The sequence below is a fragment of the Tasmannia lanceolata genome, unplaced genomic scaffold, assembly GCF_043159265.1.
Source record: "Tasmannia lanceolata isolate RefF3 unplaced genomic scaffold, GAP_Taslan_0.1 ptg000012l, whole genome shotgun sequence".
NCBI lineage: Eukaryota > Viridiplantae > Streptophyta > Magnoliopsida > Canellales > Winteraceae > Tasmannia > Tasmannia lanceolata.
In genome coordinates, this window is record NW_027518689.1 from 4319048 (window position 1) to 4334797 (window position 15750).

The following is a 15750-nucleotide window of genomic DNA, read 5'->3' on the forward strand; positions in this document are numbered from 1 at the left end:
ATACCTGCCAGAAAATTGTCGATTTCTTGCCGGAATCTGATGACCGGAGGGGAACTATGAAATTTCAGAGGAAAAAGGTCAAATACTCTAAAAAAGAAATAGGAACAAGTATCTCACTCTCCCTCTCTCTCGAACAAAGCTCTCTCTTTGAAGGTTTTCTGTGTCTAAATATGTTTTTTGGTTCGCTATTTATAGGCCCAAAGAGTCGCGTTTTTCTCTTTTGCAAATCTTTTCGGATTTGCTGTATTGTGAAAAAGTACCAAAATGCACCGACGTATTAAGCTGGCACATTCTGATTACCAAAATGCCCTTCATATGCTATTTATCACGACGTACTACTATTCTTGACCTTTTTTTCTCAATATCTTGGAAGGAAAATGATATCCACAATCCCTTACTTTGATAATGGCATTTCTAACTTTTTCAGTTTACGATAGCTTTTTTGGGAATTATATCAACCTTTAATAATTATTTAACCATCACAAAATCCGTCGCTAAATTAATTTAGCAACGCCAGCTATTGTGATAGTTGTTATGTCACTAAAAAAATATAGCCACAGATTTTGTGACTTTGGGACAAATTTTGTCCGTCACCAATGAGTGTATTTCTTGTAGTGATTCAAATATTAGAAAAGGCATGCAACAATGCACAAGAGCGAGAGAGAGAGAGAGAGAGAGAGAGAGAGAGAGAGAGAGAGAGGTTTTAGTATTTTGTTAGGTTAAAATATTTTGAAATAAATTAAATAAGACTTAGACATACTTGTTGGTTGACAAGGGAAAGATAAAGGAGATATGAGAGTTGGGATGTAGGGAAATTATAGATGTGGAAAGACTTCTTGGTATGAAAAGTTATTTCAACCAACTACAAGGTAAAAATTATTCCACTTTTTAGGTAGGGTTAAGTCCTAATTGAGTGCCCTACGTTTTGTAGTGGCAAAAATGTAGAAAACAAGACTAGGAGCTCCAATTTTGGAGCAGGAAAATATGGCAATTCGTCTCATTTAGGTATGGTGTCAGACGACTTTGCCCCTAAACATATACATTGCATTATATGCATCATGCGTGCCAACCATTAAATTGGGTCAGATTTCATTTCAGATTTGAAATCTAAATTTACTATTTTGGAAAGAACTATGGCTGGCATAGGATAGATCCGAATCCTTAGTCCAGTATTGACGTGTATATCAAAAGGGAAATGGTATTGGCACCCCTTCTTTTAATTTGGCATTTTCATTAGAGGAATGTTATCAACACAACCTTATTTTGAATTGCCACAATTTCCAAAAGGGAAAAGAAAAACAACAGAAAGTCACTTTTACAATCAATGGTAAAAGGCAATTTGTGGATTCCATAGGCAGGCATAGTAGGATATATGTGTAAAATCAAGATTGTTGATCTTGTAGAACATCATGAGGCAACACAAATGATCTTGGTTGCATTCCGACTGGACATCCTATGCATCAGCTATAGAACTACAAAAATAAATTGTTAATGTTCGCTTGGCAAAACCCTAAATGAGGCTTTTTTTAATCAAGGGTGTACGATCATTTGATCAAGGCATTCTCAGTAGTATCATGTGAAACTTATGATGGCCTTTGGATAAATGTATCCAATAAGGTGGGTTTAGTCGTGCAGGGTTATAAATCTCTAATGAACTTTACCGGATTGTCCATGACACTTTGGGGACTTGGACTTTTAATGTGCAGATATTTGGGATTCTCGGTACTAAGGACTTAAGCAACTATAGGACTTTGAATTCCTATAGGTTTAATATTTGATTTTTGATATTACCAGGTGGGTTATTTGGCCTTACTAATGGATCTAAGTAATAGTGTGCATTTGTGAGCCATACAAATGCCCCCAAATAAAGGAGGATTTTAGGCCTAAAAAGACAGATTTCACTTTAAAAGTGATTTTTGCTTTAAAAGAATATACACTTCAAAAATGTTATATGGCTTAAGAATGTATACATACTAAATCTCATCACTATTAACTCCAAAATACATCAAAGGACATAGACAAATGTAGTTCAATCTCCTATAGACCAACCACGCATAGCCCATAATGACGCCGGAGCTGCCTCAGAAGGATCCTCAAACCGAGCCCACTAGGCCCACCATCCTAGGCCCCAAACTTAAAAGGTCCAAAAATAGAGTTGCAGTCCAAGATTTTGGGGTATCTTGCGCGTCAAAACTGAATTTACTCACAGTTTTAAAAATAGCAAGCCATACATGGTTGGAAATTTCTATGAGTCTACTTTCCAACGCTGCAAACAGTTCGCAAATCGGAGTTCTATGGAGGGAGTTATGGCCATTTGTCTAAGAAGTGTTGAAGGTGCCTACACCATACGAATTTCAACATATTTGGGTTTCTTTTTGCTTATTGTCCAGGCCATTCCACTAAACATTTTTTTTGCTATGATTTATGTTAATTTTGAATTTATATGTATGCCCTATCAAGTCCCAAAGACTTCCATTAAGTTTAGTTAAATAGCCTTAAAAGCTAGCCAAAGTAATGTTAGTTTTCCTCTCCATTTTCTCTTGGAACTTCTGTTGTCAAGCTAGAAAATATTGTTCAAACCTTTGGAAATGGATTCCTTTGGGTGGCGAGCTATTTCTGTTAGAGTATATGTCCTGAAACGCCAGTAGAATGACATTTATTAATCAATAAAGATTTATTCCATGACATGAATGGGTAATTATATTAATGAATGTGAGTGATTGGCTTGTTTATTAACACATGTTCGTCCTTAGGTAGCATAGTAGAAATGCCATGGTCAAAGGATTCACAGATCCAAGGGAGCAAGGAGATATGTCATCTCGGTTCTATGCAAGCCTTAATAGTTCCTAGTTGGGAAAGAGACTGGACATCTCTTTTTGTATACAACTAGCACCAGTCTTGCCTACATGCACGTGTCGTGAGGTGACTTATCTCGGTTATCTGGGTAGTGGACCTAAGCAAGAAGAGTGGGTGCGACGATTGGATCGCGCAGCCGAACCAGATCAAATAAAGAACAACTTGTGGACAAACAAGAGAGTATAAAGTTGTTCTTCTAGATATGACCCATCACATGTCCTTAGACCTGAGGGATCCTATCGTTCTGTCAGCTCGTTTTAGGGTCTTAGTCTATCTCATAGTGATTCTAGTTTAGAGTCACATTCGGATAGAGCTATATCCTAGACAAACACTTGAGACCAATAGTAATACTCAACAAGGGATTCTTCACCCTAAAATTTAGGGATTAACATCTAAAATTTTGTCAGAGCGGTAGGCCTATTAAATAGCATGGCCAGGCGGATTTGATAAAATGTTTATCAGAATGTTTTATGAAACATTGAAAATGTTTTCAAAGGATTTTACAAATGCATTTGGAGGCTGAACACTGCTTGACTAAAATGTTATACCAAGAGTGGGCCAAGGGGGTAAAAGATGTCCACCCCCCGTATGACTTAACTCAATAGATGTAGTCAAGAAGAAAGGATTTGCACAAACAAGATGTGATTAGGGTAAGATGATTTGACTGTCATCTTCACAGTTACGTCTCGTTAGAGGCCATTGACCTAATGCGAGTGTAGGTTGATTTTAGCAAAGTGCGTTTATGATGGTGCGGTTTTGCCATGAACGCGCTTTGCTGAAACCAACCAATAGGAGCATCCTTGTAGCTGATTTTTGTAAGGGCACCCTTCATTCTATCACTCCTCAAAGAAAACAAGTAGTTATCACAAACGGGAAGTATTTTAGTTTTGTTATTTTCAATTTATCAGAATTGTACTGAAATTTATATTATCATTAAAATAACAATCTTTCTCTTAGGCCTGTTTCGATTGCAAACAAAATAATTCTAATGGAAATATTTTTCTTTCCACAATTTAGGGGAAATATTGTAATCCTGGTTAATTTAGAGGGATATCATCATAAATTGAAGGTCCCTATGGGTAAAAATTGAATAGGATTTGTTCAACTTATCTTTATTGGTGTAAAGAAAGTAAGAAAGTAAGAAATTTTAGGATTTTTTCCCTTTCAAAACTATTGAAGAAAATTCCAGCAATCCAAACAGGGCACCTTTGCATTTTCCATCTTGCATGTAGAAAGTTAAACATAAGGCTGTTCATTATTCAGTTATAACCGAAATAACCGACCGGTTGGTTATTTCTTCTCGGTTATGCAGTGTATCAATTCGGTTTCGGTTATGCAATTTACATTTTTCAGATTTTCGGTTTCGGTTTCTGTAAAAAAAATTCAGTTTAACCAAACAACCGAAGTAGAGATGTGGGTGCGAATTATCCTATACACGGGGTGCGAATGATCATCAAGTTCTAATGCAATATTAGCATATTAAGTTTGGTTTTAGATTCATGAACAGTAGAGAAGACTAGAGAGAGGTGGTTTCTATGGAACAATAGACAATCTAGTTAGTCACCCTATAAATTCCTAAAGGGTCTGTTCACTGTGAGGATAGAAAGCTGGGCTTCATTTTATCCTTGGATAGATATCTTTCAGGTAACTTTAGGTAGTACCTTAGCTTTTCTCTCTCTAATTCCTAGTCGAGATGTTTGTATTGATAAACCTGAAAATTTATATTGTGAGGAGAGGTTGGATTACTAAAAGAATCACAACTGGGGGTGTTCACTATTCGGTTTTAACTGGACAACCGAAAGGTTCATCCGGTTTCGGTTCATTCGGGTTTTAGAAAAATTGATTTCAGTTTCGGTTTCTTAATCTAGGTAACCAAAATTGGATCAGTTATCGGGGTTCGGTTTGATTATAACCGAATGAACACCCCTCGTCTACTTAAACATGCCAAACTAATGGCAAAGAAACAATTCCTTACAATACATTGCTTACTTCATATATAATGGAAGAAAAAAATTGTAATTTCATTCCACATGCTTTTCACTGAAACCAAATTGCTGCACCAAGTAATTAAGGCAAGATGCATTTGATGTACACACACATTCAACTCGTATACTCTCCATCATAATCCTTTTCCTTACATCTGTAACTTGCAATCTACTTCTACATTTATATTCTCAACTCAACTCAACTAAACCTTTGTCCCAAACTAGTTGGGGTCGGCTAATGAATCCTTCAGAAAATTTTCATCATAATCCTATTTATATTCTAAGTGACCAAAATCCAAATAATCACCAATAATCTCTACAAGAACATTGATTATCCCTGAAATGGTGAAACCTATTATTATCTCTCACAATAATTTCCCTACCAACAATACCTGAGATGAACTTGATTGCACTATGGCAATCTCCACAGACCCTAAGGTTCTTTGTGATCCTTATAGGAATCCCTGGAGGAATACAAATGAGCCCCAAGGCAAGTGCCAACTTCTCGCTATGGAACAATACCTCGGTCTCTTTCTCTTCCTCCTTGAGATCGTATAATGCAAAATTTGTGTTAGGGACATATCCGGCCACCTTCATCTCTCTCCTTAGTTTCGCTAGCATTGCCTGTATCTCGATGTTCATCTCGTGCGAAGTATCCTTTGCCTGGAAAACATGGACCGTGTTCTTCACAGTGATCCAACTGCATCCTGGACCTTTTTTGATTCCCACATCCTTCATCTCCTTCCTTACCTCTGTGGCTTCTTCCCACCTGGATTGATTTTTCAAAATGATAGCGAATTAAGTAAAGTGGGAAAGGGCAGTGATCATACCAGCACAAATTCATTCTTCAAAAAACAAAAAATAAATAAATAAAGTGGGAATGAAAACTGGAAGATGAACCTATATGAGATGATCAGAAATGCACCATATTTTGCTAGTGTGCAATAAAAGGTAAAACATATTATTGTGAATCCATCCAACTGAAACGCTGCGTCGAATAGCCTGACTGTATTATTGCCATACCCTTGGCCTCATAATCACCCTTATCAAACAATTCTAATCATAAGATTGAAGGACCAAAATATGAGCTGTTTGGCTTCTTGGGTTCCCATCATGTGAGATACCCATGAATGGTTCATGTAAGAAACCCATGAATGGTAAGAAACTTCAATCATATCTTTCTTGAATGGTAACAGTTACCATTTTCCAAAATTTTATAGTAAACTAAAGAAAAAGTAAGTAATTACAGCAGAAATCAGAACTAGACGACAAGCAGTCCCAAGTTTGGTCTCTAATACCTAATAAACCCTCACATATCCCAACTTGTAGCACTTCAGTCCATCAAATTCCATGCCACAGACACCAAAACATTTGGTGGGACCCTTCTATAAGGGTAATAAATCACAGTTGAGTAACCCTTCCCTCTCTGCACCTTCCTTTGCTAGTTTGTTCGCCATCTCATTAGCTGATCTAAGTTTATGCTGTAATAGGGAGTCTATCTTGATGCAACTATCAAGAATTTCTACAATGGTATCTCTCTACCCTGTTCGATTTTCTACTCGACCATGTGATCACACTTGCTGAACCTTCTTCAATGATAAGGTGACAACTTATAAGTTGAGACAGAGATCTTTAGTCCACAAAGTAGTGTCCTTGCATCCACTTCGTTTGAATGACAAACTCCGACTGACACTGAATACACCATTAGTACATTTTCATCTGAATAACAGAAAATTCCCACACCGGCGTGGCCTGGTTTTTTATTATTCATCTCCTTCCAAATTTGCCAAACCATGATGAATGGAATATCCCCAAAAGAGATTCCTGACACTTCCAAAAAAACTCCCACACCAACTGAGGATAATCTCCTTAATTGAAAATAGAAATACCCATGAATCTCCAAAGCTATGTAGAATGGCGAACCAAAGGGTACCATGAGAATGAGCAATGTACCATTAGATGATATACTGATTATTCTGCTTTTGCTTCTTTACAAAGAATGCAACAACTGGCAAGTCGGAATTGCCTTCTTCTGAGTTTTTCACAAATGTTGATCGTTTTTGCTGCAACTGTCCATGAGAAAGCTACCACTCACGGTCTCACAAGTGGAGATTTTCACCCTTTGATTCCAACAAGTTACTGTAAAAGATAGACCAAAAAGAAATCCTTGTGTGTCCAACATCCACATCCTTGAATCAGATTCATGACTAGAAATGTGATGCTTGCTAGGCAACCCTAAAGAGAAGAAATTATTAATTTTGCTATCATTAAGTCCTTCCCAAGTCTAATATCCCAAGTCATTTCCCCACCCCCTTTCTCTCAATATAGTTACAAACTCTCACCCCTCAATCCATCTCTAAAAGATATAGGAAATTCCCAAGTCTAATATCCCAAGTCACTTTCCGAAAAATCGCAGCCATATCGTTCGGGCACCTGTGTTTAGAGGTGACGTTCCAAGGAGACATGAATTCTAGTTTTCCCCTAGAGCACAACCTCCCATTATACAATTCTTCATAGGTTCGTCCTCAAATTGACTCAAAATAAAATTTCATGCTTAATTAGTTTTCAGGGTTTTGGTATCAAGGGAATCTTCCATTTCCACGCAACCCCTCTCTGCAGCTCTTCTACATTCCTAAAAGCATCCCTAACCCTCCCAATTAGGCATGCTTTTAGGATTTCTGTCCTATCTTCAACATCAGAAGCCAACACAATAACAGATACAGCAGTGACGTAAGGGCTGAGCTGGAGGACCCGAGGAGCTGAGTCCTGCACAAGAGCAAATGAGGTCAGAAGACAAACCCGGAGTCGTTACTCCGGACAGGCCCTTCGACACTCAAGTCAGTATGAGCAGGAGTGCAGAGCGAGTTTTTAAGAGTTGGTTGAGAAGTTATTACCTTTTGGTCTGAGCCCTGAAAGGCTTTTTATAGAGGGAAACCTGGGGTGGTTGGATTACCTGCCCCCAGGACAGGTGTCGGCCTCTTACAGGTTTAAGTTTACCTACCCTTAGGTAATTACCAAACTACCCTTGGGCCGACGCCGGATTTGTGGTGGGCCATCCTGGAGCCACGTGTCAACAGCTAATTGGCTGCTGTTTTTCATACCCCATCAGTTGCCCCCCAGTTCTCCAAGTCATTGTAGTTATTTGGGGAAGTGCGAGGAGTTATATTCCTGAACGGGGGGAGTCTGTCCGGCGAAGCCGTTTGTCCGGCCTGCGGAATCAGTCAGGAAATTTTGTCTGTCCGGCTTGGAAACCAGTCCGGAAATTCCATCTGTCCGGCCAAGAAATCAGTCCGGAAATTCTATCTGACCGGCTTGGAAATCAGTCCGGAAATTTGGTCTGTCCGGCCAAGAAATCAGTCCGGGATTTCTATCTGTCCGACTTGGAAATCAGTCAGGAAATTTTGTCTGTCCGCCTTGGAAATCAGTCCGGAAATTCTGTCTGTCCGGCCAGGAAATCAGTCCGGCTTGGAAATCAGTCCGGAAATTTGGTCTGTCCGGCCAGGAAATTAGTCCGGAATTTCTATCTGTCCGGCTTGGAAATCAGTTCAGAAATTTGGTCTGTCCGGCTTGGAAATCAGTCCGAAAATTCTGTCTATCCGGCCAGGAAATCAGTCTGGAAATTCTATCTGTCCGGCTTGGAAATCAGTTCGAAAATTCTGTCTGTCCAGCCAGGAAATCAGTCCGGAAATTCAATCTGTCCGGCTTGGAAATCAGTCCTGAAATTTGGTCTGTCCGGCCAGGAAATCAGTCCGGAATTTTGTCCGGCAAAGCAATCTGTCCGGCTTGGGCCGGACAGATTTTTGTCGGGTAGCGGATGCGCCATATCCTGTCCGGCTTGGGCCGGACTGATTTTTGTCGCGTAGCAAATGCGCCATATTTTGTCCGGCTTGGGCTGGACAGATTTTTGTCGCATGGCGTATTCTGATTGGCTTGCGCCGGACAGATTTTTGTCGTGTAGCGGACGGGCCATATTCTGTCCGGCTTAGGCCGAACAGATTTTTGTCGCGTAGCGGACGCGCCATATACTGTCCGGCTTGGGTCGGACAGATTTTTGTCGTGTAGCGGACGCGCCATATTCTGTCCGGCTTGGGCCAGACAAATTTTTGTCGCGTAGCGGATGCGCCATATTCTGTCCGGCTTGGGCCGAACAGATTTTTGTCGCATAGCGTATTTTGTCCGACTTGGGCCAGACAGATTTTTGTTGTGTAGCGGACGCGCCATATTCTGTCCGGCTTGGGCCGGACAGATTTTCTTCGCGTAGCGGATGCGCCATATTCTGTCCGGCTTGGGCCGGACAAATTTTCTTGACGCTTTAAAGTTATCCCGTACACGAGCACCTTACTAATGTCCCTTAGTCCCTTGGAGATATGCGCGTATTTACTCACGCCCTTGCCTCGAAATTTGTGTCTGTCATTAATGAAAGACAAGTGGCACCCATGTAAGGGTCCTCGAAGCGCGTGCTCTTCATTAAATGCGAACCGCCTTAGCCATGGTCTATCAAAGGGGGTTTTTACCTTTCACATTTCACTTTTACTTTCGTTGTCTCCCCTTTTTCTTTCTTTCTTGCTCTGCCTGCTCGGCTCGGTTAGCTCGAGGTTGTGATCGTCCGCGGATTTAGGAGCTCTTCTCTGTTCGGTCCGGTAATTTTCTTGAGCGCGCCTTTTATTCGTTTCTTTTCCTGCGTTCATGTCCTGTAGTAACTCTAGCTCTGAGTCCGGTTCGGAGTCCGGTTCAGGGGAGTCTTCTTCCAGTAGCTCAGGGTCTAGTTCGGCGGGGAGGACCCAAAGTAATCCGACCAAGACTCCTTGGCCAAACATGGCAAGTCCCGGTGTTAGTGTAGAAGCTGTAGATAGTGAGGACGAGGTGATTTTGGATCTGAACACCACCCCGGTCCTCACAGATAGTTATCTCCGAGCAGAGGCGAGTGTTGGTAGCAACGCCGCTGAGGCGTCCACAACATTCCTCCCGGGCTGGGCCGTCGAGGTCGTAGCTAGGGCCCGGATGGACGCCAATCACCAGTACAACATCCAGGCTCTTTACGAGGAGAACATCCTTGATGAGTCCAGGCTGGGAGACATTAGGGATAGGTACATTATTCCCCTAAGGTTCGGGCTGAGGGCCGCGATAGAGGGAGATAGGGCTTGCAACGAAAGCTCCGACGTCTGTATATACGACGAGTCGTTAAGGGCCGGGCTCAGGTTCCCTCTGCACCCATTCTTCATTGCGGTCCTTCAATATTACGGGCTGGCTCCGGCTCAGGTTGCGCCGAACTCATAGAGGACGCTGATCGGGTTCATGTACCTCGTCCAGGGCTAGCTTCAAAGAAATTTGTCTGTGCCGTTATTCCGCGCGTGTGCGCACTTGAAGAGGCATAAGGATGGGGGTTGGATCTACATTAGCCAGCGCCGAGAGGTGAAAATGATCACTGGCATTCCCTCTTCCATCCACTTATGGAAGAATAGGTTCTTCTATGTCGAGGACAGGGAGTCCACCCAGCCTTGGCCGGTTCCTCTAAAATGGAACGTCCCGGACACGGTTGCGTTGAGCCGCAAGCCGTTCCTTGAGGGCAAGGATATGAGGACGTTCGCCCTAGTCTGTGAGGAGCTGGAGCGGGAAGGCCTCATTCATTGTGCGGAATTCTCTGGGGAAGCGGTTCTGGTCGGGCTTGGCCTTAGTACTGCTACCCCGTCACGTATGTGGCTAGTCTTGCTTTAAACTCTTTTTTCTCCTTTTTGCTTCTTACCGGTTTGTTCGTTCATGTTGACTTTCAGAGATCCAGAAATAGTCAAATATGGAGAAAGTGAGGCAAGGAGCATTTGGAAGGGCCCAGCAGGGCCAGAAAAGGAAAGTCGCCGAGATTTCGAGTCCTGCTCCGACCCGAGACACGCCGTCCCCCAAAGGCAAGACTACAGTGAAGCTGGTCGGCGCCTTCGGCCGAGGAGCAGGGTCCTCAAAGTCAGGGGGAACAGCCACTGGAGCCCGTCCTCCCCCGGGGAGATCTGGAGATAATGTTTTTCGGCCCAACTGGGCCGTTCAGAAAAGTGACACCGGCCTAGGTGAGAGCCGGGTAGCCGTGGAGATCGTCACTAAGGGTCTCCTGAACAAGGACAAGCTGCGGGTTCTAAACGAGCCTCCAGCTGCGGCCGATGAGGCCATCTTCTCTTCGCTTTACCAGGTCAGATGGCCTGTGTCATTACTACATGTTTCTTCTTCTTCTTCTTTTTTTAACACTTGCTTGCTTGCAGATCGGACTGTACTACAATGATTTTCGGAAGAAGAGCAAGAAGTTTTCTGAGATGATCACCAAGTCGGAGGAGGAGACCGGCCGCTGATGAAGGAAGCAGAAGAGCTCCAAAGGTCCATCGGAGAGACGGACGTGGAGAATCAGCGGCTCAAAGATGAGTTGGCTGCCCAGAAGCAGAAGGCCGCCAAGGCCCTCAACGCACAGAGGGAAAGAGCCCGGGAGAGACAGATAGCGGCCATCGAGGAGGCCGTACAGAAGAAAGAGGACGAACTCATCAGTTTGTCCAGCGAATCCTACAAGGTGGGGTTCTTTGATTGCCTTGATCAGGTCAACGAATCCAACCCGGCAGTGACCTTGACGGGCCTAGTTCTCCATGATCCATTGGCGCCTGACGGCGACGAGCAGGGCACTATCGTTGCCGCAGAGGTCCCGGAGGCACATCCATCACGGGGTGGTAGCCACGGGGTGTCTTGAGCTCCTTTCCCTTCTTTTTTTTTTTGTAATGGTCCTTGGAGACCCAACTTTTGTAATAGCCTTTTGAGGCCTCATTCTTTGTAATGGCCCTCCGAGGCCCTACTTCATGAATGGAAATCACTTCTTACTATTTATTGTCCATTCTCCACTTGTCTGCCTCTGGCTAATACTGTTTGACTCTAATACTGTTGGTCAGGAATCCTCCGGGCAGAATTTCGAGGTGAACTAACCAACGAGTGCCCAAGTTTTAGTGAGCTAGGTTTCCAAGACGGTTTGGTTTTTCTGTCCGGGCCCGTTCCTGACCAAGAGTGCGCTCCCGGTCTTTATGGAGACGGGCCGAGGCGAACCAAGCAGTGAGTACCCTAGTTTTACTGAACTGGGTTTCCAAGTGGCTTCGGTTTTTGCTGTTCGGACTTGTTCCTGAGCAGGAGTGCGCTCCCGGTCTTTACGGAGACGAGCCATGGCGAACCGAGCTGCGAGTACCCTAGTTTTAGTGAACTATGTTTCCAAGTGGCTTCGATTTTTGCTGTCCGGACTTGTTCAAGACCAGGAGTGCGCTCCCGGTCTTTGTGGAGAGGAGCCGTGGCGAACCGAGCAGTGAGTACCCTAGTTTTAGTGAACTGGGTTTTCAAGTGGCTTCGGTTTTTGCTGTCCGGACTTGTTCCTGACCAGGAGTGCCTCCCGGTCTTTACGGAGACGAGCCGTGGTGAACCGAGCAGCGAGTACCCTAGTTTTAGTGAACTGGGTTTCCAAGTGGCTTCGGTTTTTGCTGTCCGGACTTGTTCCTGACCAGGAGTGCGCTCCCGATTTTTACGGAGACGAGCCATGGCGAACCGAGCATTGAGTACCCTAGTTTTAGTGAACTGGGTTCCCAAGTGGCTTCGGTTTTTGCTGTCCGGACTTGTTCCTGACCAGGAGTGCGCTCCCGGTCTTTATGAAGACGAGCCGTAGCGAACCGAGCAGCGAGTACCTTAGTTTTAGTGAGCTGGGTTTCTAAGTAGCTTTGGTTTTTGCTGTCCGGACTTGTTCCTCACCAGGAGTGCGCTCCCGGTCTTTACGGAGACGAGCCGTGGCGAACCGAGCAGTGAGTACCCTAGTTTTAGTGAAGTAGGTTTCCAAGTGGCTTCGGTTTTTGCTGTTCGGACTTGTTCCTAACCAGGAATGCGCTCCCGGTCTTTGCGGAGACGAGCCGTGGCGAACCGAACACTGAGTACCCTAGTTTTAGTGAACTGGGTTTTCAAGTGGCTTCGGTTTTTGCTGTCCGGACTTGTTCCTGGTCAGGAGTGCCTCTCGGTCTTTACGAAGACGAGCCGTAGCGAACCGAGCAGCGAGTACCCTAGTTTTAGTGAGCTGGGTTTCTAAGTAGCTTTGGTTTTTGCTGTCCGGACTTGTTCCTGACCAGGAGTGCGCTCCCGGTCTTTACGGAGACGAGCCGTGGCGAACCGAGCAGTGAGTACCCTAGTGTTAGTGAAGTAGGTTTCCAAGTGGCTTCGGTTTTTGCTGTTCGGACTTGTTCCTAACCAGGAATGCACTCCCGGTCTTTGCGGAGACGAGCCGTGGCGAACCGAACACTGAGTACCCTAGTTTTAGTGAACTGGGTTTTCAAGTGGCTTCGGTTTTTGCTGTCCGGACTTGTTCCTGACCAGGAGTGCCTCTCGGTCGTTACGGAGACGGGCCGTGGCGAACCGAGCAGCGAGTACCCTAGTTTTAGTGAACTGGGTTTCCAAGTGGCTTCAGTTTTTGCTGTCCGGACTTGTTCCTGACCAGGAGTGCGCTCCCGGTTTTTACGGAGACGAGCCGTGGCGAACCGAGCAGTGAGTACCCTAGTTTTAGTGAACTGGGTTTCCAAGTGGCTTCGGTTTTTGCTGTCCGGACTTGTTCCTGACCAGGAGTGCGCTCCTGGTCTTTACGGAGATGAGCCGTGGCGAACTGAGCAGCGGGTACCCTAGTTTTAGTGAACTGGGTTTCCATGTGGCTTTGGTTTTAGCTGTCCGGACTTGTTCCTGACCAGGAGTGGGACCAAAGGCAATATGCTCGACTTGTGATGGGCCTGTTTTTTTTTTTGAGAAATGGTAACAATATTTTATTCGTAAGAACTGATACAGTGAGGAATGGAGCAAGATGTCCCCCTTCCAATGCAGACAATTTCCCCTTCTACCCTTGTCAAACCATAAGACGCATCTATTTGAGAGCCATATCCACTCATCCACTCTCCCCCCTGGCAAACATCATATACTGCTTCCGGCGTTGCACCAATTGTCATTTACCCTCTCAAGGTATTAGCATATGGTGGATTTTTTTCCGCTCTTTTGCTAGGCGAACTGCCTTGTTGGTAGCCCATGCCAAAAAATTAGTCGAATCTCCTTCAGTGATTACTGGTAAGCCTTGCTCTTTCCCATACCACTGTAATCCCCTTAGAAGGGCCTTCGGCCTTCGACTCTTACTCATTAGAGTTGCATATCCCTACTGGATAAAGAAAGAGAATAGAGTAACTCCATGCTCATTGTTAGGCCAAAAATCGGTAACAGATACGGCAGTGACGTAAGGGCTGAGCTGGAGGACCCGAGGAGCCGAAATGAAGGAGCTGAGTCCTGCACAAGAGCAAACGAGGTCAGAAGACAAACCCGCAGTCGTTACTCCGGACAGGCCCTTCGACACTCAAGTCAGTATGAGCAGGAGTGCAGAGCGAGTTTTTAAGAGTTGGTTGAGAAGTTATTACCTTTTGGTCTGAGCCCTGAAAGGCTTTTTATAGAGGGAAACCTGGGGTGGTTGGATTACCTGCCCCAGGACAGGTGTCGGCCTCTTACAGGTTTAAGTTTACCTACCCTTAGGTAATTACCAAACTACCCTTAGGCCGACGCTGGATTTGTGGTGGGCCATCCTGGAGCCACGTGTCAACAGCTAATTGGCTACTGTTTTTCATACCCCATCAGTTGCCCCCCACTTCTCCAAGTCATTGTAGTTATTTGGGAAAGTGCGAGGAGTTATATTCCTGAATGGGGGGAGTCTGTCCGGCGAAGCCGTTTCTCTGGCCCGTGGAATCAGTCCGGAAATTTTGTCTGTCCGGCTTGGAAATCTGTCCGGAAATTTTGTCTGTCCGGCCAGGAAATCAGTCCGGCAATTTTGTCTGTCCGGCTTGGAAATCAGTCCAGAAATTTTGTCTGTCCGGCTTGAAAATCAGTCCGGAAATTCTGTCTGTCCGGCCAAGAAATCAGTCCGGAAATTCTATCTGTCCGGCTTGGAAATCAGTCCGGAAATTTGGTCTGTCCGGCCAAGAAATCAGTCCGGAATTTCTATCTGTCCAGCTTGGAAATCAGTCAGGAAATTTTGTCTGTCCGGCTTGGAAATCAGTCCGGAAATTTGGTCTGTCCGGCCAGGAAATCAGTCTGGAATTTCTATCTGTCCGGCTTGGAAATCAGTCCGGAAATTTGGTCTTTCCGGCTTGGAAATCAGTCCGGAAATTCTATCTATCCGGCCAGGAAATCAGTCCGGAAATTCTATCTGTCCGGCTTGGAAATCAGTTCGAAAATTCTGTCTGTCCGGCCAGGAAATCAGTCCGAAAATTCTATCTGTTCGGCTTGGAAATCACTCCTGAAATTTGGTCTGTCCGGCCTGGAAATCAGTCCGGAATTTCTATCTGTCTGGCTTGGAAATCAGTCCGGAATTTTGTCCGGCAAAGCAGTCTATCCGGCTTGGGCCGGACAGATTTTTGTCGCGTAGCGGATGCGCCATATCCTGTCCAGCTTGGGCCGGACTGATTTTTGTCGCGTAGCGAACGCGCCATATTCTGTCCGGCTTGGGCCGAACAGATTTTTGTCGCGTAGCGGACGCGCCATATTCTGTCCGGCTTGGGTGGGACAGATTTTTGTCGTGTAGCGGACGCACCATATTCTGTCCGGCTTGGGCCGAACATATTTTTGTCGCGTAGCGGATGCGCCATATTCTGTCCGGCTTGGGCCGGACAGATTTTTGTCGCTTAGCATATTCTGTCCGGCTTGGGCCAGAAAGATTTTTGTCGTGTAGCGTAGTCTGTCCGGCTTGGGCCGGACAGATTTTTGTTGTGTAGCGGACGCGCCATATTCTGTCGGGCTTGGGCCGGACAGATTTTCTTCGCGTAGCGGATGCGCCATATTCTGTCCGGCTTGGGCCAGACAGATTTTCTTGACGCTTTAAAGTTATCCCGTACACGAG

The 15750-nt window shown here is 44.7% G+C and overlaps 1 pseudogene; it reads right to left on the bottom strand.

Annotated features, from left to right (window-relative positions):
* Nucleotides 1-5144: 5144 nt before the first annotated feature.
* On the bottom strand, nt 5145-6298 carry LOC143888480 (pentatricopeptide repeat-containing protein At4g14850 pseudogene; annotated as a pseudogene).
* Between the last annotated feature and the right edge of the window lie 9452 nt (nt 6299-15750).